Source organism: Homalodisca vitripennis, chromosome X (genome assembly GCF_021130785.1).
Source record: "Homalodisca vitripennis isolate AUS2020 chromosome X, UT_GWSS_2.1, whole genome shotgun sequence".
NCBI lineage: Eukaryota > Metazoa > Arthropoda > Insecta > Hemiptera > Cicadellidae > Homalodisca > Homalodisca vitripennis.
In genome coordinates, this window is record NC_060215.1 from 140,737,435 (window position 1) to 140,759,980 (window position 22,546).

At 33.3% G+C, this 22,546-nt stretch overlaps 1 protein-coding gene across 9 annotated transcripts in view; it reads left to right on the forward strand.

The window, feature by feature from the left end:
• LOC124369922 overlaps positions 1-22,546 on the forward strand; it is a 180,448-nt gene that overhangs the window by 82,437 nt on the left and 75,465 nt on the right. The window contains exon 3 of one of the 9 annotated variants that reach the window (XM_046828109.1): positions 15,576-15,627. The exons of the other annotated variants lie outside the window; for them this stretch is intronic. The gene's annotated coding sequence lies outside the window, so the exon portion shown is untranslated. The remainder of the gene's footprint in view (positions 1-15,575; positions 15,628-22,546) is intronic. 9 annotated transcript variants of the gene reach the window in all.

Sequence of the window (22,546 nt, forward strand, 5' to 3'; positions counted from 1 at the left end):
AAGTCTTTCGCTACGTGTACAAAGCGGCTTTGATTGATAACGAGTGCTCTACAAGAATTATTTTTTTGGTTATTTGGCCAGCTCAGTTAGTGAATGTGGTAGTGTTCTTACCACGGTAAATATGTAGACACTTATAGTATAGTATAGTTATAGTACTTAAAAAGATTTCTTATCATATTCTAAGAAATATATTGGCGTATTAGATAATATGATATATTACAATTACAGACACGATGTAATGACACTGTTGTCTCTTGGCGCATGCGCACATCACAATCGTTACTTTCACTGACGTAATAATCAAGAGATGAAAGCAAACACTTTAATGAATTGAATGGAAAAGAAAGCTTTTCCTGACAAACGTTACGTTGCGCTTCTAAAAAGTTTAACCGATTTCCAGAAATATTTATTATTCATAATAAATTTTTTTATATAAAATCGAATGAATTATAATTATATATCTTTTTGAAGAGAATGTACCTAAATACTAATGTGTACAAGAGGTGTCTAGCTACGTGTTTAAAATAGTGAAATCTCAAGAAAAGTATATCTGATATGAATCTTCATCTAAACGAACATATGATTAAAGCTTATTATAAAAATACGTTTACTCTGCAACAGTAAAGTTGGACCCACCAAATAAATATTTTGAAACGTTAAAAAACTATCTTATTTTTACATTTTTTTGCTGATAATAAAGTTAACAGGTCTGGTAAAATTTTGTTCTAAAATATGTTTCACCAGTGTAAGGCCTCGACGTTAGTTATTCATGAGCTTCTGGTGAATTGCTCAGACTCAGGTTTGTCATTGTTGTCGTGTACTGCGCATGCGTCGAGAGTACAATCACATAAACACACAACACTGAATCGTAAGGTACGTTTACACTGATACATATGTATGAGACTTGTGTGGTATTGTCTGGATACATGTTTAAAGTTTGAGTACTGGATTCCCAATACATGTTGAGTGACATCTTAGCGTTAACAGTTGCCCTCATGTTGATATGTCGATTCGACAACACGAGTTAGTATTTTATAAATATTGGTTGTTCTCGTAGATCTTTTTTTTTTTTTTTTTTTTTTTTTTTGAAGAAAAGAGTGACAGGGAAATGTAGCTTTTTACAGTATGCCATTTGGTCTCAATTTCATATCCACACTTCGTTAAAGTAACAAGAACACGCGTTGTGATTTGTATTATCTGGGCTTAAAATTAAGAAAAGAAAACATATGTTCACTGGTGCACCGCCTTAACCCAGCATTAAACGTTCACAAAAAATACTGGGGGACATCTTAGTAAGAGTAACCAGTGGGCGAATTTTCAGATTTAAGAGTTAACAATTTAAAAGTTAGTGAACCATTCAGGGAAGTTTTATATCCAAATCCTAAAAATTTTTTACATCTGAAAATTTATAACTTTGTTAAATAGTCTGAAAGGCTTTTCCTTAACTAGTCAGAAGCTTTTCCCCTAAATTCGTGGGAAAATTAAAAAATTAAGCTATTAACGAAATCCGTCACTAAAACTTTATAAAATTGTAATTCGGTTTCAAAATGCTTAGATGGTGGTGGTATTTAGATATTTATAACAAATAATATTTTACTCCTAAGGATAATCACCAATAGTGTATTATTATTAGTTAAAGGTTATTTAATAATCTGTCATCCCACCTTTAGGTTTGATTGGAGATAACTGAGTGATAATAACTTCAAATAATAAGTTCCAAATAAATTATATTTTAGTTTTCTAATAAAAAAATATTTTCGTACTGATTAAAGTAACGAAATAGTTTTTTAGTAACAGAAATGATTCCACTATAAATATTTACGTAAACAGCTACATTCGTGTACATTATAGTGTAAGTATGTGTACAACATTCAATATGTTTCATAGAGTGGTGATAAAATATCATTATAAAAAAGGTTTTAGACGGTAAAATAGGGCTGCTACACCAAGATTACACTTCAAACGTTGGAGACGTGACTCCAAACTTTATTGGGAATCTGTACTTTTTTCTTTTCTCGTGAAAAATTTAATCTCGCAATCATTTTCAGACTTTTATTACGTCAGAGAAATTCCCACTTTTCTTATAGTTATTAAAATGTAAATGTTGTGTCTGGATAGAATAAAAAAGATACCTAACGTTTTTTTCATCCATAACTTTTCTGTATGAATATTTAAACTATGGGAAACGTAATACTGGGAATAGAAAGAAGCTCATATGTTGATTTAATTAATTAATGAGCAATAACAGTCCACGGCCAACAACAACGACCCTACGATAATGACAGTGAAATAATTAAAACTCCTCCTGTAATTAGTATAGACAGCCTAAATAACGAGTTGAAAACATGTTACCAACGTCATCATTAAAATTCAAGTAGTATTCTATCTCAGACCACTTTAGCGCAACTTTTTTTCACCGAGATTTCATGTCTATAGCTCTTTATTGTAACTATTTATTCTCCCGGCAGTCAAAGGAAATTGTTTCAACGTAGTGAGTAATAGGTTTGAGTGACGCTCAGCCTATTTCCATGATTGGGCATGCACCATCACAAAAATCATACCTGTATATGAAGAAATTAAGTTTCATACTAAATTTAAAGCCCACACAAGATTTTTTTCTCCATATATTTTGCCCCGTGATACACTCCTACTTTGATGTGATAACTTGGGTTTCATAACAGTGTAAACTTTTGGTGATCCCAGTTCCAGTAGATGAAGCGCAGGAGGTTTTATTGGGTAAACTGAGGGATCGCAGAGAAAGAGAAGAAAAGGGAGTCCCACACACGGGAAGCTCTAAAGGGGAGACCCTAGGTGCGTAACGCATTTCCCTCCCGAGGAAAAAAAAACATCGAACTTAGTGTTCACTATGAAATGAAGTTTCGTGCATAAGTTCAAGTCTATAGGTCAATACGTTTCGTGAGGGCACTCAGACAGAAATAGCATTTTTCCAGTCCCTTCAGTGAACACGCAGTTAATAAAATAAACAAGCTCGACATATGCAGTATATAAAACTTTTTCTTTTGCTTTTTCGTAAGTTTGTTCTAAGATGGATGTACCTAGCCATTTATTTGGTAACGTGTTTCCATTTCTGTGCAATGCAATTGTAAATACGCAGTCCCGCAGCAGCCATCATATATAAATTCCGACTTAGCGTGCAGACTTAACGTTGGTTACTTTATTAGTAACACCACGCGATTTCCTCTATCGCACATGCAACTGTGTTTCGATTTTCACCTTGACTGTACAAGACCAACGCAATAAAAACACAATTGTTTGTCCGTCTTAGATTCAACAATCCTTTTATAGATTCTACGTGCGTCGACCAATGTTTTAATACATAAATATTTACAGCGTATAAAAAATAAAACTTAACAGATTTATAGCGTTCCATTAAGCTTGATTATAATTTACCTGTTTCTGTTTACCTGTAATTTCTAAATAATGAACTTAAACTTTTGATTCATATATTTTCTCCAAAACTAAAATTCTTTCAGCAGGTAATAAAAAATTTTTAGAGCACCATTAAAGTGTCAATAATACATGTTTAAAATTTAATGGAATTACATGTTACCTACAACATTTGTTCACAGCGGAACTAAAAAAAGCAGTTTACGAACCACGTAAAGGAAAAAACAATGACGTTTCTTGTAAGTCGAGCCCAAAGAAATCATAACTATAATTAAAACATGTAATCACACTATAGTATCTTAATTTCTAGTTAATTATGTATATATATATATATATATATATATATATATATATATATATCATTTCAATAAACATTGAATCACAAAAAATGCTTGCTCCGCCGGGACTCGAACCCGGATCTCTCACTTGCCGGGTGAATGTGCTACCATTACACCACAGGCCCTTACTTTTTGCGACACAATTATTTTGTATTTGGCCGTATCTGCCACAAAAGCGTTTAAATAACCAAACTAATGTATGATCGGAAGAAATGTCAAACGACTTTTACTTAACATTAATTAAATTTATATAAATAGAAATAGCCGAATATAATTTCAATAAACATTGGATCACAAAAATTACTTGCTCCGCAGGGATTGGAACCGGATCTCTCACTTACAATTATATATATTTCAACTTGTTGTTCTGCTGATGTTCTTAAAATCTATAGAGTTAAAATATTTTGTTCTGTAAATTCGTTTGTTCTTTTATAAAGGAAAAATCTGTAATCAATTCATTCGGGTTTATTCATTGACTTTATACAAAACAAAACAATGTAACGGAAACAATATTGGAACGGTAATTAGTGTTTGTGAACAGATTACGTTTTATTCCAATTAACAAGCGAGGAAACCATGGCATAGAAGAGGCGGCAATGGCTGTATAGCGGGCACTGGAGTGGAGGGGATTAATTAAACTGTAGTCTACCCACAGTATTTGGCACATCAGAATATTTTGATTATCCTCTCCTCACAAAACATTATCTACTAATTTATTTTGTAATTATTAACACTGTCGTTCAAATAATTTAAAAAGTGCGTTTAGCAAATCAAAAGGTTCATAAATACCAAAAAGCAACAACATGATTTTGGTATATCAATTTTTATGTTAATTGTTAATTTGTTTATGTTGTGTAATTTTTATGTTAATTAGTTAATTGAATTTGTTTTCGGTGAAAATTAAAAGAATTACGTGATAAGACTCTTAATAATCTTCCATTTTATATTATAACTTTTGCAAGAAAATGGATCTTGATTGACAGCAAGGTACCAACCCTTATTTATGTTGGCAGCATTTTTCGCGGCTGTTCTTTTTATTTTATTTTATATTGAGTCATCTCAATCACTAATAATTACTATTTTTGAGGTGTCTTTTCAGTTGTTGTTGTGTAGCAAACATACTAACCATAAAAAGATTCTAGATCTAATCGTGATACAAAAGTTCAAACGACGCGACGTATCCATGGTCACTTGCATCAGAGCTATATTAACATCGTCAAGCATTTCCTGAAGAAAATAAAAGGGCTTTCCACCCTCCATTAATGTAGTTAGTACATTTTAACTAATGAAACGGTTATTTGCATGTTTTCTTAAAAGTACTAGACGTGATATGTTATGTTTAGTGATTATTAATTATTATTGCATATTTTCGTAAATTAGATAAACTTTCGACTTACATATAAGTAAGTAGCAATGTGATAACTATTTTAAGTTTTCTTGAACTTTGCTTGTTGTAAACTTCACTCTATAACATGAATACAAAAATCCACTTTTGTAGCATGAAATTTTCTACATTTCATTCCTCAAGAAAACTCACCATCGAAGGTCGCACTGCAGGTTTGTTAATATTTTATAGATTTTTAAACCGGTTTACGGAGGACTAAGGATAGCCCGGATAGCAAGGATTCTGGGATTTTTAGAACTAATTGTTGTACGTAATAACTGCCTTTAGAACTAAAACTGTCCTAAAGTCATGATTAACATATCATGTTTACAGTCAAGTACATTAGAGATAGTAATTTTTAAGGTAACACGATATTATAAATAGAATGTTTTTGAATGGGGTTCCTTGAAAAATAAAAAAAAGTAACCAGTTACACCTATTCTGAATTTGGGGAGACATTAGGTATACGTTAGGTGTATACGTTAGGTTACTGATATGTCTATGGTATCGGATTAATCGAAAATTAAAAACTCCAATAAAACTGGGAACTTATTTCCGAAATCATTACAATAAATGAATTGGAATTTACTAACGACCAACGAAACCACTAATTTAGATTGGCAATCCGTAGCTATCTAAATTAATATTGTAAATTCATTATATATATAGAGTATCGGTACGTTTTATTCTCCATTTATTAAATACGCAGAATAAGTTTGATACATCTCCAAGAGCATTTTGCATTATACATAGAAGTGTAGGGCATCTTCATGGTGGAATAATATAATTTTAAAATTTGTGAGAAAGTTCTGTAATTTATTCGCCGCAGTGGTCCCAGACGATTCAATTAGGTTATAATATCATTCCACTCTTCCCGACCGTCATTACCTTTCCCCACCATGCTATGGGTTTTCCGCTTAATAATTGGATTGCACGGTTATCCGTGTGCAATACTAATTAACGCAAATGTTTTATTTCAATTGCATTATTCTCTTTCACTTGTATCATTATTAACATTCGCTTTAGCAGCTGCTCTGATCGTACAGACACCAACCTTGCGTGAGCTGTAGGCAAGTTAAATTCTACTAAATTAGTACGAACATTTTATCTTGAAACTACACTCATATCCATCCGTTATTCTTCAATTCTATTTCATAGCCACATTTACTTTGTATAAAAATCCGTGTAAAATTAAGAACTCGGGTGAGCACAAATTATTAAAGCTCAAGTTATATCAATCAAAAGTACATATGTTGGACTGTTCGTGTTCGAGTTTTGGTTACCGAATATAACCCAGAATATTATAATGACGTGGATTAATTTATATTTTATTAGCAAGTATTGTGCTCTAACGTTAAAGAAAGCAATTTTCTCTCAATGCCTGTAAAAATTGTTTGAATCGATTTTATTTGTGTAACGTAAAATGCATTATATCACGCATTTTGGAAGAGTAACACATGTGCATACTATAACCTTTCAAATAACTAACAAAGTCTGAAGGAGCAATAAGTAATAATTCATATAAGAGATCATAAGCTATTTGGTGTTTTATAGATTTAAAATTGTCACTATCCAAATATAAATATACAAATATTATATTCGGTTAAGAATAAAAACATCATATTTCAATATTGGAGAGCCACGTGGCTTGGATACAAACTCTCAAGTGTTCAGCTTAAAGTCAGCTACGAGGGATGATCAAAAAGTTTTGCAACTAAGGTATAAAGGCGTTAAAAATTTACTACTTATAAAACTAATTTACTTGTCTAGGTAATTACCCCTAAAAAAAGCCTTTGTAAAAAAAAACGTATCTCCTGCTCTGCAAAACACTGTTCTGTTAGAGCTTACGCGTACTCCAATTCCTCAAATCTCCTTCCTTTAAGCTGTTTCTCAAGTTGGAAAACAGGAAATAATTACCAGGTGCCAGATCTGGACTACAGGGTGGGTATTTGAGCTACCTGAAACCACACTCTTGCAGGGCAGCCTGTGCAACACGATACTAATTAACTGGAGCGTTGTCGTTCAACAGGAGAACATATTTGATGATCATCCCTCGCCTCTTTACCAAAATGGCTTGCCTTAAATTCCCTGTATAGCTCGGTATAATATTCCCCTGTTATTGTTCTTCTATTGTCAAAGTAGTAAATCATCAGATTACCGTTGGAATCCCAGAAAACTTTGGCCATCGCTTTTCTGACTGATTTCTATGTTCTGAACTTTCTCGGTGTCGGAGATCGTATGTGGTTCGATTTTGGAGCTATATCATTAAAATTTGGTTTATCATCGTTGGATGGTAGTAATAGAAAGAAATTATGTACGTCGGGCGTCGACTATATATATGTAGAAAAGCAACCATTTACATATGGCTATATAGCAAAGCTACATGTGACGGCTACATGCAGCTCTGCTACAAGCATAATGCAGCTGCATAATGTAAATTAATTCTTCTCAACACATCCTAATCTTCCAGGAAATACTACAATTCACTAATAATTCTACACTTTGAATTCCATTTTATTAGTATCGACACTGTATTTATGAGACAGTGTCAGCTCACAAATACTATCATAAATCCTTGTATACTATCGTGTTGACAGAGCCCAACACAGAACTTCAAGTTCAGTAGCTACATCGATATTATTCTACTTACATGTATCTATTGGAGTTGCAAAACCCACGAATCAAACTTGAACGAAATCGGACAGTTATAACCTATTTGACCTCTTGCAATGAATACAAACCTTATAAGAAGCGCAAAGCCAATGTTAAAAAGTCTGCCAATTTTTATTTGAATTTGGCAAGCTTAACACGTCCACCGCTAGGCAGCGTGAAGGGCGCTCGTGGCGTGGCGAGCTAGAGTGAGACAGAAGACAGAGCGGGAGCGAATGAGAAGGACAGCGCGCGGCCAGTTAGACAGAGAGAGAACAAGCTAGAGCGAGAGGGAAAGAGGGGGAAACAAGCGCTCCTAGCGGCGGACGCGCTAAGCTCGTTTTGGCGGGAAACCAACTTGGCAGACTATTCTCCATAAGCTTTGCGCTTCTTATAAGGTTTGTATTCATTGCCTCTTGGCCCCTGACTCAAAATGTTGAATATAACGTATAATAACTAATACATCTGTTAAAGTTTGCTTATTCTACACTTATTATAACACAGCTTATTATAAAAGTGAAGAGAAAAACAAATTTGGCACGTCAAATGCGATTGTTATATTTTAATTAACCACTTTCACAGTATCCTCGAGAGTGTAAACCCACAAACCTAAATTAAACAACACAATAATTGAAACGGTAACAAAGTAATATAAACTACCTATCAGTAGGAACGGATTTCCCAGTTTATTTTATCTCCAAACGCCACGTCTGTTCGTTAAAAACTTCAAAAATTGTGTTATACAGTAATACAAAATTGTTATCCTTTCCATTGGATCAGTTAAAGACATCCCACGGATAAAACAAAACCGCATTACTAGCACGATATAAATCCCACTTAAAATATAAACGGTATACGATTAAATATATTCAAAAGAACAGTTGCCAAAAAAATATGTAGGAACAATAAAAATATTACTTGACAATGAAAACAAAACAGATACTTATATGTAAACAGATTTTCCACTACACAGTAACGGTTAAGTCAGCTGAAGTAACAATGACGCAACATACGTCAGACATCAGTTGTACTAGTGCTTCTCCCTGGTGGTGAGTTGCAGAACTAGTTCAGCAACATACGTCAGACATCAGTTGTACTAGTGCTTCTCCCTGGTGGTGAGTTGCAGAACTAGTTTAGCAACATACGTCCAAGTCAAAGTCCAAGTCGCTGTGACAAGTTCTTTTCTTCATCTATGTCATCACTATTATCAATCAATGCTTTGAAAATATTAAATCTATTACTATTTTGCTGATCCATTGTTTTTATATGTAAACAGATTTTCCACTACACAGTAACGGTTAAGTCAGCTGAAGTAACAATGACGCAATATACGTCAGACATCAGTTGTACTAGTGCTTCTCCCTGGTGGTGAGTTGCAGAACTAGTTCAGCAACATACGTCAGACATCAGTTGTACTAGTGCTTCTCCCTGGTGGTGAGTTGCAGAACTAGTTCAGCAACATACGTCAGACATCAGTTCTGCTAGTGCTTCTCCCTGGTGTTGAGTTGCAGAACTAGTTCAGCAACATACGTCAGACATCAGTTGTACTAGTGCTTCTCCCTGGTGGTGAGTTGCAGAACTAGTTCAGCAACATACGTCAGACATCAGTTGCACTAGTGCTTCTCCCTGGTGGTGAGTTGCAGAACTAGTTCAGCAACATACCTCAGACATCAGTTGCACTAGTGCTTCTCCCTGGTAGTAAGTTGCAGAACTAGTTCAGCCTGTTGTTGATAACCCTCTGAACTGTTATAATTCTTTATATAATTGTATAATAATTAAATATAATTATTTTGTATTTGGCTGCATCTGTCACATATGCATATAAATAACCATATTTATAATATCACCATATTTAAATATATTTTTTTTTCATACCATAGAATTTAGATATTTTATTGTTAGAAAAGTTAAATATAGTACCATATTATATATTATTTAAATATGGTTATTTAAATGCATATGTGACAGATGCGGCCAAATACAAAATAATTTAGTCGTAAAAAGTTAGGGGGCCTTATGGTGTTATAGTGGCACATTTACTCTTCAAGTTTGTTCCACCGGGTTTCGAACCCGGATCTCTCACTTGCCGGGCCGATGTGCTACCATTACACCACAGAGTCCTTACTCTTTACGACTAAATTATTGTGTATTTGGCCGCATCTGTCACATATGCATTAAATAACCATATTCATTATATAACCGTATTTAAATTACACACACACACACACACACACACACACACACACACACACACACACACACACACACACACACACACACACACACACACACACACACACGCACACACACACATATGCGTGCGTAATATATATTACATATATATATGTAGTGGAAATTGTAACAGTTAAATACCTGAAATTTATAAAAAATTCATTTATAAAAATAGATTCGACTAAGTGAAAGTTATGGAGATCATAACATGAAATCTCCTTTTTTGATTAAAAGGATCGTAGCATAAATATTTTTCATAAAGAAGTTTTAAGGCGTTTTTTGTATGTTTTATTGGCCACAAAAGGTTGATGAAGGTTGGCACTGTACATAGATATAAGTGAAAAGTATTGAGGCGTGAATCAGAAACACAGTTTGAAGATGTGGCCAAGATGGACATTAATGACCACTGTGGTGCCACAAAAGAATGAAGTAGGACAAATAGCGCGATACAAAATATACCTTGTAATGTTTACAAGAAGTGGGCTAACTAAAGTTGTATAAGAGGAAACAGTTAATTTATTATGAGTACATAGCCTATGTTTTCAACAGATAATGAAACATATTCCGTCGAATTGAAATGTTTTATTGTAAGATAAGTTAAATATAGCACCTTATAGGTAATTTGCCCCCACCAATAGAAACCTCTTACCTCCTTAATAGGGTAGTATTGGCCAGCGGCAGATCAATTTTAAGCAAAACTCCTGTGGAACAAAAATATAGGTAAGTATAAGGGCAGTAGACTATAGCAGTTATTCTAAATACACTAATCGTCCCAACTAATTCTACCACCACTGTGGTGCCACAAAAGAATGAAGTAGGACAAATAGCGCGATACAAAATATACCTTGTAATGTTTATAAGTAGTGGGCTAACTAAAGATGTATAAGAGGAAACAGTTTATTTCATTATGAGTACATAGCCTATGTTTTCAACAGATAATGAAACATATTCCGTAGAATTGAAATATTTTATTGTAAGATAAGTTAATTATAGCACCGTTTTTTTGAAGTTGCCACTGATTTTTTTCTATTTTGATTGAGGTTCAGGTCGTAGGGCAGGAATTATTTTTAATAATGGTGGTGTTTTACCAATTAGGGTAAGGTAAGGCAATTTCGCAGTAAAACCTAAAAAGTTGGCTTTTATTACAAAAAATATTTATTTAAAAAACTACAAAACGTGTGTAATACAAAAAAACACATATTAGTTTAAAATTTCCTTTAGTTTTAAATTTATTGCATTATATATGTATATATAAAAGCTGTTTTTCTTAAGTCTTTCAAGGTAAGGTAACTTTGCATTAGTACAGGTAATTCCGCAATAGTGGGTAGGTAATTTCGCAACATTGTACAAATAGGCATACCTGATGTTAATCCGTTGTCCTCACTTCCATAAAATGGCTCACAAGCGTCACACATATAAATGAGCTCCTTTGTAGGATTTTTCTGGCACTTTTCGTGATAGGGAACTTACAAAATGAACACTGTAACCACTGAGCACCATTCTTCTTCTTCACGTCCTCCGAGAACAGTTTTAGAGCATAAACCACACTTCCAATCATCATCAGGCTTGGGCAGGCCTATCTTTAGGAGTGCCAGGTTTTGGTTGATCCATTTTATCTCTTTCGGGTGGGTTTAGACACTTCGCAGAAGAGTCTCGTGGCTCTTTTTGGGGGGTTTTCTTTCTTTTTATGGGCGCCCTTCGTAGCCATATCTCCAACTTCAGATGTTGTTTGTTTTGGCGCGTGAGGAAACTTCTACACCATGCAGTTGTTCTTCAGAGGGGTCCTTTGGAGAAAGGGTAGACAGTGTTTGTCCAAGATCACAAGGTAGGCCTGACTTCCTAACACGAGTAGCAGGTGAAGATGGACCATAGCGATCAGTGAGCCTGCTTGGTGCCAATGCTTCTGCAGGAAGAACGTTGGGGTTATAAGGACAAGCCCCAGCTTTCTTGAGATGAGTTGTATGATATTCAGAGGAGTGAAAACTTTCCAGAAAATGCAGGAGTAAAGAGCTCGTGGAAATGGGAACGACTGGGCATTTTGTTTGGGTTCAGTAAAAATGTGATTGTTCAACAATTTAGCCCAGACACTTTTCAGAGACTTGTAAACTCCTACATCAAGGGGTTGAAATAAAATGACTCGTGTGTGCAGGGAAAGTCATAAGGTAGATTCATTTCTGCTTTGCAAGTTCTATGACTTCAGGCCCAACATGCGAGCCATGAGAGTCCCATCAGTAAGACAACAGGCCTTGCTGGACAGATAGCACCAATGAAGAATTTAAACCATTCTAGGAAAAGTTCTGAATTTATCCAAACCTTTGGGGATAGCCTAATAAATGAGTTAGGAAGACTGTTTTCTTTGAGTTGGTCACTCCATCTTATCCCTTTAAAAATCACCATTGGTGGGATGAAACTTCCATCAGCGCAAACACAACACACAATACTGTTTGAAGCTGTCCCCGCTCTGCGTATGTTCTTTTATAAACAACATTTTTTCCCAACTTGACACACCATTTTTATTCGGTTTTACAACATATGTGAGTCCTGTTTCATCTACATTCCAGATCCTATTTGGCTGGTTTTTTATTCCCAGTTGAGACAAAAGTTTGTCTAATTTTGTAAATAATCTTGCGCCATCACTGGATTTGCCATGCTTGCTCTGTACCTTGATAAGTTTTCGGGTGTCCGAAGACACAGATTATAGCGTTCTTTAAATTTTTGACCACCACCATTTGCTGGCCGTCTTTTTCTCTGTGTTAAAAAAGTGTGATCTGCCTATTTTGTCTGAAAGGTCATAAGCCAGTTTTCTCATTTGAAGCCCTGTAAGGCCAAAACCCAATTCCTGCATTTCAACAATAAAGTTAAAAACACGCAACTCAATATCTGAGGGCAAGGCGAATGGTTTGCCCATTTTGAGAACATGAGCATGATCTAAATCGTCATTTTTGACTAAAAAGTCTTTTAATGTATTATAAGGAACCCCAGAGTCCTTGCTTGCTTTGTAACAGGGTTACTTCATCTGCCTTCACTTTCTTCGCCGCACTTACTAGATCATATATTTTATAATTTCTATAAGTCTTACGTTTGCTTAGCTCTTTGTCCTTTAGGTTTAACCATTTTTAATCAAGAGTAAAGTGAAATAATATGAATAATGATGTTCACGAAACACAATATTAATCAGGTTAGGTAATTTCGCAGTGAAAAATAAAGAGTAAGAGAAAGGTAAGGTAATTTCGCAATAGCCTACATTTGATTTTTTAAAATATGCATAATAATATAACATTACTTATGCGTCTGTATATCGATTTTATCAGGCAAAAAATAGCAACAAACTTTCTTAGGAAAAAATAAATTACCTATATACAGTAACAGGAACGTGTAAAATTATAGTGATTTTGCTAACAAAAAACATCCTAGATTCTAAGGTTATAGCTTATTTATTTTTAAGGTTAGAATTATCAAACTTACTATTAAATGAAACTGTGTTTCATGAACAACATGTACCACACCAGAACTTCTACCACACACACGTATTATATAAACTAAATCCAACCAAACAACTATATACTCGTAAAACAGCACAACACTCTAAAGGAATTGTCAGACATAACCTTTAACTTTGTTTTACAAACACGAACTAGAAAGCAGAACCGGCGAACATGTGTTTCTTCAAAAGTAGACATCTTTCGCTACCTAGAGGCAAATGCATGAACTAATAACTTTACAGGCAAGTCTGTAATAAGAGGAACAGAAATTAATGCGAAGTTACCTATACTGCGAATTAACCTTTACCTTACCCTATATATTTGTCGAAATGCGTTTTAAGTTAGGCATTCAGCAGTGAGTAACTTTTCTGAGAATGACGGCGATCGAGATGTGGATTCAGTTTATTAACCACGATCTGACGCGACGAATTATGAGATTTGGCGGCAGTTTGGTAAATGCGGATGTTGCTTAAGTTGATCATTAGGCATATAAACCCGGCAGCACACTTGAAAGCTCGGCACTCAAAGGGTTAACATGAGGATACGGTTTACTGTATAACTACACTATAAATAGAAAACTGTGACAAATCCACAAATGTTTTATTTTGAAACTTAGTTAAGAGTGCCTCACTGCTAATTATTGTAAAAAAATCGAGCATCTGGAAATAATGATTAATTGTTTATAATTTATTTGCAAAATAGAGTTTCGCATTGCAAACATACACTAAATATAAATTATAAGCCATTAGTAGTAACAGAAAATCGTATATTTTACTATTCATTATAACAAAATCTGAAGTTTCAAAGTTTCTGAAGTGAGAATTTATTTTCACTTTGTAATTATATCACCATTTATAACACAGTTTTAACCTTGTGTTAAAAGCTGAACCTCACGTGCGCAGGTGGCACCTAAGCAGCGAGACCTGTTAAGAGAGTAATAACCTTAAGTAGGGAACAGTACGTACTAGGAAACCAAGTACATTATTGTTGGTTACACCGTGTTTAAATTGTTCGTTAATATTTTAATCTGAGCGTAGTAGGGTAGTCCGCTCCACACAATTTGCACAACAATCTCCATCGTGTTCGGCTACAGCCATCGCGTGAGTGGTGCGTAGGTCACTTATCAATGACATCACGCGAACTCGCTTGTTGCTCCATCATGCGACCTTTTCGATTTTACCTTGAATCTTTTGCGTGGGTCGTACGACCAGATCTTTTCAAAGTTAGACGTTGTACATTATAACTTAATGTTTATAGGTATTCCGACGATTATAAACAGGTCTTTACATAAAAACGTACATGGAATGTTGTTTGGAATTTCTCTTACTAAACTAAAGTGCATTTTTCATTGAATATTCTAAGTTACAGGATTGGATTGATGTGAAGTCTTGTTATTTGAATTAATCATTTTATTAACATCTTAAATACTAAAGTTTTTGCTTAAAACTCATGGAAATTAGCAACAGTTTTGAGTTACGACTGAAACACCGTAAATTCTCAATTAGGTACTTTATATGTTACGTATATCATGCGCTGTTTGTATTTTATCTGTACTGTACCAGTTTTCTAGTGCTGTTCATAAGACAAATTTTATTTTTGTCGTCAAAATGTTTCAAACGTTTCTGTTGTAAAAAGTCTTTTATAAAAGTGTTGCAGGAATATTTAAATGATAATATTACTTGTATTTTTATTTTTGTGTGATCTATTTTTTTACGAATTTTGTGTAATTTGACAGGAATTGTCATGAAAAACAGAGTTTGTACTTTGATGATCGCTCGACCAATAAAGACATTTTTATTTATTTATAACTAGCATATTTTATAGCATTTTTAAATGTGTTGTAAAATGATGAATTTTATTATTATAGTAGTTATGATTTTATAAAATAAAATATAACTTAAGAAATTACTCAATATTTTCTGGCTGGTGGCTTACATAATCTTATTCTATTAATATTCTGTAAAAAAATTAAATTGTGCTTTTAAATTGTACAAAAATTAGAATTAGTTGGGACTATTAGTGTATTTAGAATAACTGCTATAGTCTACTGCCCTTATACTTACCTATATTTTTGTTCCACAGGAGTTTTGCTTAAAATTGATCTGCCGCTGGCCAATACTACCCTATTAAGGAGGTAAGAGGTTTCTATTGGTGGGGGCAAATTACCTATAAGGTGCTATATTTAACTTATCTTACAATAAAACATTTCAATTCGACGGAATATGTTTCATTATCTGTTGAAAACATAGGCTATGTACTCATAATAAATTAACTGTTTCCTCTTATACAACTTTAGTTAGCCCACTTCTTGTAAACATTACAAGGTATATTTGTATCGCGCTATTTGTCCTACTTCATTCTTTTGTGGCACCACAGTGGTCATTAATGTCCATCTTGGCCACATCTTCAAACTGTGTTTCTGATTCACGCCTCAATACTTTTCACTTATATCTATGTACAGTGGCCAGCCTTCATCAACCTTTTGTGGCCAATAAAACATACAAAAAACGCCTTAAAACTTCTTTATGAAAAATATTTATGCTACGATCCTTTTAATCAAAAAAGGAGATTTCATGTTATGATCTCCATAATCTTTCACTTAGTCGAATCTATTTTTTATAAATGAATTTTTTATAAATTTCAGGTATTTAACTGTTACAATTTCCACTACATATATATATGTGTGTGTGTGTGTGTGTGTGTGTGTGTGTGTGTGTGTGTGTGTGTGTGTGTGTGTGTGTGTGTGTGTGTGTGTGTGTGCGTGCGTGTGTGTGTGTGTGTGTGTGTGTGTGTGTGTGTGTGTGTGTGTGTGTGTGTGTGTGTGTGTGTGTGTGTGTGTGTGTGTGTGTGTGTGTGTGTGTGTGTGTGTGTGTGTGTGTGTGTGTGTGTGTGTGTGTGTGTGTGTGTGTGTGTGTAATTTAAATACGGTTATATAATGAATATGGTTATTTAAATGCATATGTGACAGATGCGGCCAAATACACAATAATTTAGTCGTAAAGAGTAAGGACTCTGTGGTGTAATGGTAGCACATCCGCCCGGCAAGTGAGAGATCCGGGTTCGAAACCCGGTGGAACAAACTTGAAGAGTAAATGTGCCACTATAACACCATAAGGCCCCCTAACTTATTTATACCTATACTTATTTTGTAAATATTATAAAATATTATTATAAATATTATAATTCTTTATATAATTGTATAATAATTAAATATAATTATTTTGTATTTGGCCGCATCTGTCACATATGCATTTAAATAACCATATTTAAATAATATATAATATGGTACTATATTTAACTTTTCTAACAATAAAATATCTAAATTCTATGGTATGAATAAAAATATATTTAAATATGGTGATATTATAAATATGGTTATTTATATGCATATGTGACAGATGCAGCCAAATACAAAATAATTATATTTAATTATTATACAATTATATAAAGAATTATAATATTTATAATAATATTTTATAATATTTACAAAATAAGTATATCATTATATATAAATGTATAGCGATTAAGTCGCTAAGTAAAATTAAAAGTTATTTTTTGTATTTTTTTAAATTTTGTACATTATAAGTACTGTATATTGAAACAGTGTCTAATGAAATAATAACAACCTGACCAGTTGTAAAATGAGGACATTGTTGCTGTTTTAGTTCCACTCTTTGTTACCGGAACGCTGATATTGCTAACTTGAACGAGCATTCCTGTGCAAACAATAGAATGCGCAAGGTCGAACTCTGATTTGTCACCAAAAGCATTTTATTAAAAAAAAATACAATTAAATTTTTAAAGTTTCGAAAATAACAATAAGCGATGGATTAAAAAATTTACGTAAAAATGATTGAAAGGTTTTATGACAAAATTATAAATTTTAGAATAATTGTTTGAAACAGTGATTCCCTCTCGGTGAGTGAAATAAGTAACTTTTTTATAAAACCTGTGAGCCGTCAATATCAACAGGTTCAGTCAAACCTATATTGTGGTTCAATTTTTAAAGACCACTAGCATGTGCATGATTTTGGTGGCCGATAATCTTATACAATACAAATAGCTAAATATAATTTGGGAGTAGCCTGCGTTAACAAAATAGTTTCATACTAAACTACAATAGTGACAATGAAGTTCTGTGCAAAGACTTTGTTATTTCAGCCACCCCTATCACCTGTTGTTACAGTGTAACGTAAATAAAGCTTGCTCCCTGCTCTTAGGTGGATATGGGTCTACAAATTTCAAATTGCGATTTTAGAAGTACGAGAAGAATTGTACATGTTCTGTCACGATATCTCCAGAAATATTGAGAGCAAAATGTTACTATTGCGTTCCCAGGTATCGCGAGTATTCGGTTAGGTATTGCGAGGAATAAAATCTGTCTCTCGTAACCTGAACCTGAAATCCTGTAATTAGCACGTAAAAACGGTTACAACCCTACAGATTTCTTTCCAGTTATTTGTTACCTGGCAATGAAACAAATTGTGAATATGTCCAATCATAGTATCTGTGGTTTCAGTTTAGATATGTTAATGTTGAGTTAGTATGGAATTTACTGGTTTCGCTAACAACCGATGTAAACCCACATTTACAACATTTCTAACGATATTTTGCACTACCAAGAACGCAGCCAGGTTGTATATTTGGAGGGGGGGCAATACGAAACTGGGGGGCCTCCGCCGGATACATTAAAATTTACGAAACTTACAACTTTTGGACTGCACAGCGTTTAAACTGATAAACATTTGTTGCAAACATTAAAAAAAAAAAAAAAACATAGTATTAATTTACTCATTTTTTTATGCTGAAATCATTTTACATTTGACTAAATTTTTTTAGTAGCCCATTTGTGATAAAGAGTAGTTTCACACTTATTATCACCGGATCATAAAAAATATGGTATTAAACGTTTTGCTTTGTATAAGCTATTTTTTTTGTCTTTTGGCAACTTTTTATTCTTACATCGGTTTCAGTGTAGTCTGTCTCTATAAGAGTTCATTTTGTATAGTATTTGATTTTTGCTATATAGTTTCTATCCATATATAAATAATGAGTCTATTTGTAGGTTCATACAACTTGTTTTCATAATCGTACCAACTTAAAGAAAAATACACAAATTGTAGAAACAAAAATGCACTTTTCCGCTTCTTTTCTGCAAAACGTGTTGATACTAGCCGCATCCGCTCAATTTCCGTATACTAATTTTTAGCATGCTACACTGTTAGTAGAAAACGTTTGTAGGGCCTACTGATCAAAAAATACATCAGTACGTTTGTACGAGCATTACGTACATACGAGTATCTCGCGTGTAACATGGAAGAATAAACAAGTTACTTTATGTAACCGTTACTTTTATGGTCCCTCGTGTAGTACGGAAGGTTATAAAATTAGTAATTGGATATAATTTGGAAGTTCTGAAGAGAGACAATAAAATTACACTACACATTCTTGTGCTCTGTATTATGAAATATTATAGGAAGGCGAACGAAGGGGAACAAAAGTTTTGCGCATCACAATAACAGAGTAGGCCCTAATCTATTTATTCAGTATTATATCAAACAAGAAATTATTTAAAATTAAAATATATGATAGACAAAGAGTAGCACATTTCATCACTATTTTATGTTTACATTTTATTCATTTCCTATATTTCAAAAAACGTGTATCTCAGTAATATCTAGCTTCATCCCTTTGTCTTTCGATGGGTTAGCACCCAAAGTACTGCTTGTTTCTAAACAAATGATAAATCCTTTTTTAGCATGTTTAACGAAAAATTATACTTTTTTAAGAACACGTGTCCAAAACTAGATTATTTCTTAGTTGCCAGGTTCCAAAGATGGTCTCTGAAACCCGTTACTTGTTCCTGTAATCAAGCCAAAATTACAAACTTTGCTATCTGGAGATGTTTTAGGTAAAATCTAAATGGAACCATCTCAGAAAACCGAATTGTCAATTGCATTAATACATCGGCCAAATTTTGAAGATCACCAATAAAGGTTTGTTCAAATTTTATGTGTAAGTAACGTATTAATTTTGTACAATCGGTGAATATTTTTGTATCACTTCATGGTTTCTATTCATAAAAGATAAATTGTGAATAAATCACAAAAAAGGATTGTGATTGTGTTTTTGTGTGATACTTGCACTCGAAATACATATTATGACTGATGTAAACCGTTCTTCGATTTATACTATCACTGCAGCAATTTGTAGCACATTCTTTTTATGTGCCAATGGCGCAGTGTAGTGGGTACGGTGCTTACCACAAGATAACAGAGTCAAGCAACGTCGAGCGTGGTTACTGCTTGGATGGGTGACCGCTGAGCTATCTTGTCCTTTCCTGCAATCCGCCTACTCGGCCATTGGTAGTAGTTCGGTATTCTCCAGGTTAATCGTCAAAGAGAGCTTCTTACATTTAACTTTATCTCCTTAAATAAAATATACTTTACCTTATTACCTTTTACTTTTTAAAATAGTTCTATTGCTATTGTAAGTGTACAAGTAAGTACATGATTATCCAATAAAATCTAGGTGAGGGCCAAAAAGACACTCCACCAAGGCTTGGTTTTATTGAATGATGAAATATATATTAGTGGACTATTTTCTTGCGGTTTTTTACTTCCTTAAAACTTGTTGTACCATATTTATCTAGCAATGAAAGGTTAAAATTTTGTAATTATATGTGTTAATTTAATATAATTGTTTTCAACTTTGTCCAACCCTAAAGTTATAAGAATCATATAAGTAACTAAGTATTAATATTTATTTTTAATATTTCGTTGCTTGTGTTATAACTATCATCTTAATATATAGGTTCTTACGGATTTGGAAACAACAGAATTTTACTTAATAGGGTGAAATCGAAAAAAAAATACCTGATAAGCCAAATCGGTGAAATAATCCAAAAATATAATAAGTTATCAATTATGTAAACAATAGATTATCATAGCGCTGGCTACCTTCAAGAGTTCATAGTGATTGACTAGTCTTACTGACCGTTGATTGGTTTCCAACTAAAGTACTGGTTGTTTCTAAAAGAAAATGCCAAATCCTTTGGTAGCATTTTTTAGCTTTACCCAATAGCGGCACAGTTCCACAACCAGTGTTCTATTGGTCATCCCCGAATAGAATATCTGTCTGGTCTTCAGCTTGATCCTATCAGATTTTCACTTCCTAATATTTTGTTCGCTTATTATGATTTTCAACTACTCCAAAATTCATAATTAATTATCACCTCTTCTCTCTCATGAGCGTTCAGAATGGTACAGAAACATTTCTTTAATGCTTGTCAAATTGAAATTTTATATGGTGTTAGTATTTGGTACTCTTCGACTCTCACTTATTTAGAATGTTAAATACAGTAAAGCCTCCTCGTAAGAAGAAGTACCACCTACTGTTATACGTAAACCACTGTACGCACGTTCCCGTTATTCCAAATAATTTTTAATCGCCATAACTAATCATTATGTGTTAAAACAAACGTTGTCTCTACAGAGTACATAGAGAGCTAGAGAAGTCATTGATAATAAGAATACAGTCATTTAATTTGTAATGTTTTCTTTGTACCGCCCTTCCGAGTCACAAGGGATCATTATATAATATTCTCTTTTGTTCCCGACCTGACTTGGCATAACGCCACATTGTACTGCACCACTGGAAATACAGAGTTAGGTATACAGCATTCCAACACGTGTTGCGTCCCTATTCTACAATTGTCCCTCAATTTGCACTTCACCAATGTTTTATATTTCGGGCATGTTTTAGTTCTTTTAGTGCATTCTATTTTTAAACTCTACCTACCATATAACAAGAAATATTTATGATTAACTAGTGCCTAGCATTAAAAGACCACTAATATAATAGGTTTCATTAATGTTACTAATCAAATTACTCATTTTGTATAATTCTAACAAAGAATTAAATCTAACAAACTGGTGTGGTTTTCTCTAAGAGAATATTTAAGTTTTCTTCACAACGAATGCTATTCTTGAGGTTTTGTAGCAAGGAATCCTTGACTATAGTCAAATATGAGTTGCATATGATATAAATTGAATATATTCTACTTAGGTATACAGTTTACATAAACATATAATTTTTATTTACATAGTTAAAAAGTATTACATATACTATATACGTTACAATAAACGTTTCTAAAGCTTTTAAGGCGCTAAAGATTTACTAATTTTGTTTATTCGTTTGTTTTATTTGTTTTCCATATTGTTTTAGGCATTATAAAATACTTAAGACGTGATCAGTAGTCCCCAGTTGTGGAGTATGAACATAATACATAGTTTTTAGGGAAATCAATGTTGTAAAGTACTGTTAAACACCTCATTCTTTCCAGTACCAAAGAATATGCACCAGGTAAACCTAATTATATTCTTAATTTTATGATCAAATTAAAAAATCAATCATTTATACCAACAAATTCACAGACAAATATATTTTTGTGTATCTAAGATAATCAGTTAATTATTATTAGAAAAATCATACTTTAGTACATACATTGATTATTTTTGTATTATGTTCAACAAACTTAAATGATATACCTATTGCAAACTTATTACATCTAAACCCCCTTTCCAAAAAACATATTACTATGTAATAGTTACTGAATATGCAAAGTTGGGCATTTCATATTAGATTTTATTTTCATAACAGGAAACATTAATCAGGTTTAAATAAATTATGCAAACATGTTTGGAACAATTTATTTCAATTTAACACTCCCCCCTCCCTACAAAGAGCATTAAAAATAAAATATGGTCCAACAATAATCCAATTTACTTTCATAGACCCAGCCGGTTATTAAATGAGTTTAGGTTGCTGGTGTAGTACAACTGAAATCAAAGCAAAATCTTTCGCCAGCTATTACTCACTAATGGAGCGTTTCCAGACCTACCTTTATATAACATTTTTTTTCTTATTTTTAGCTCTACAATCACGTCTTAAAATATTTTACCATATTTCTGACTCATCCTGTATATATATGTATATGTATATGTGTGTGTGTGTGTGTGTGTGTGTGTGTGTGTGTGCGTGTGTGTGTGTGT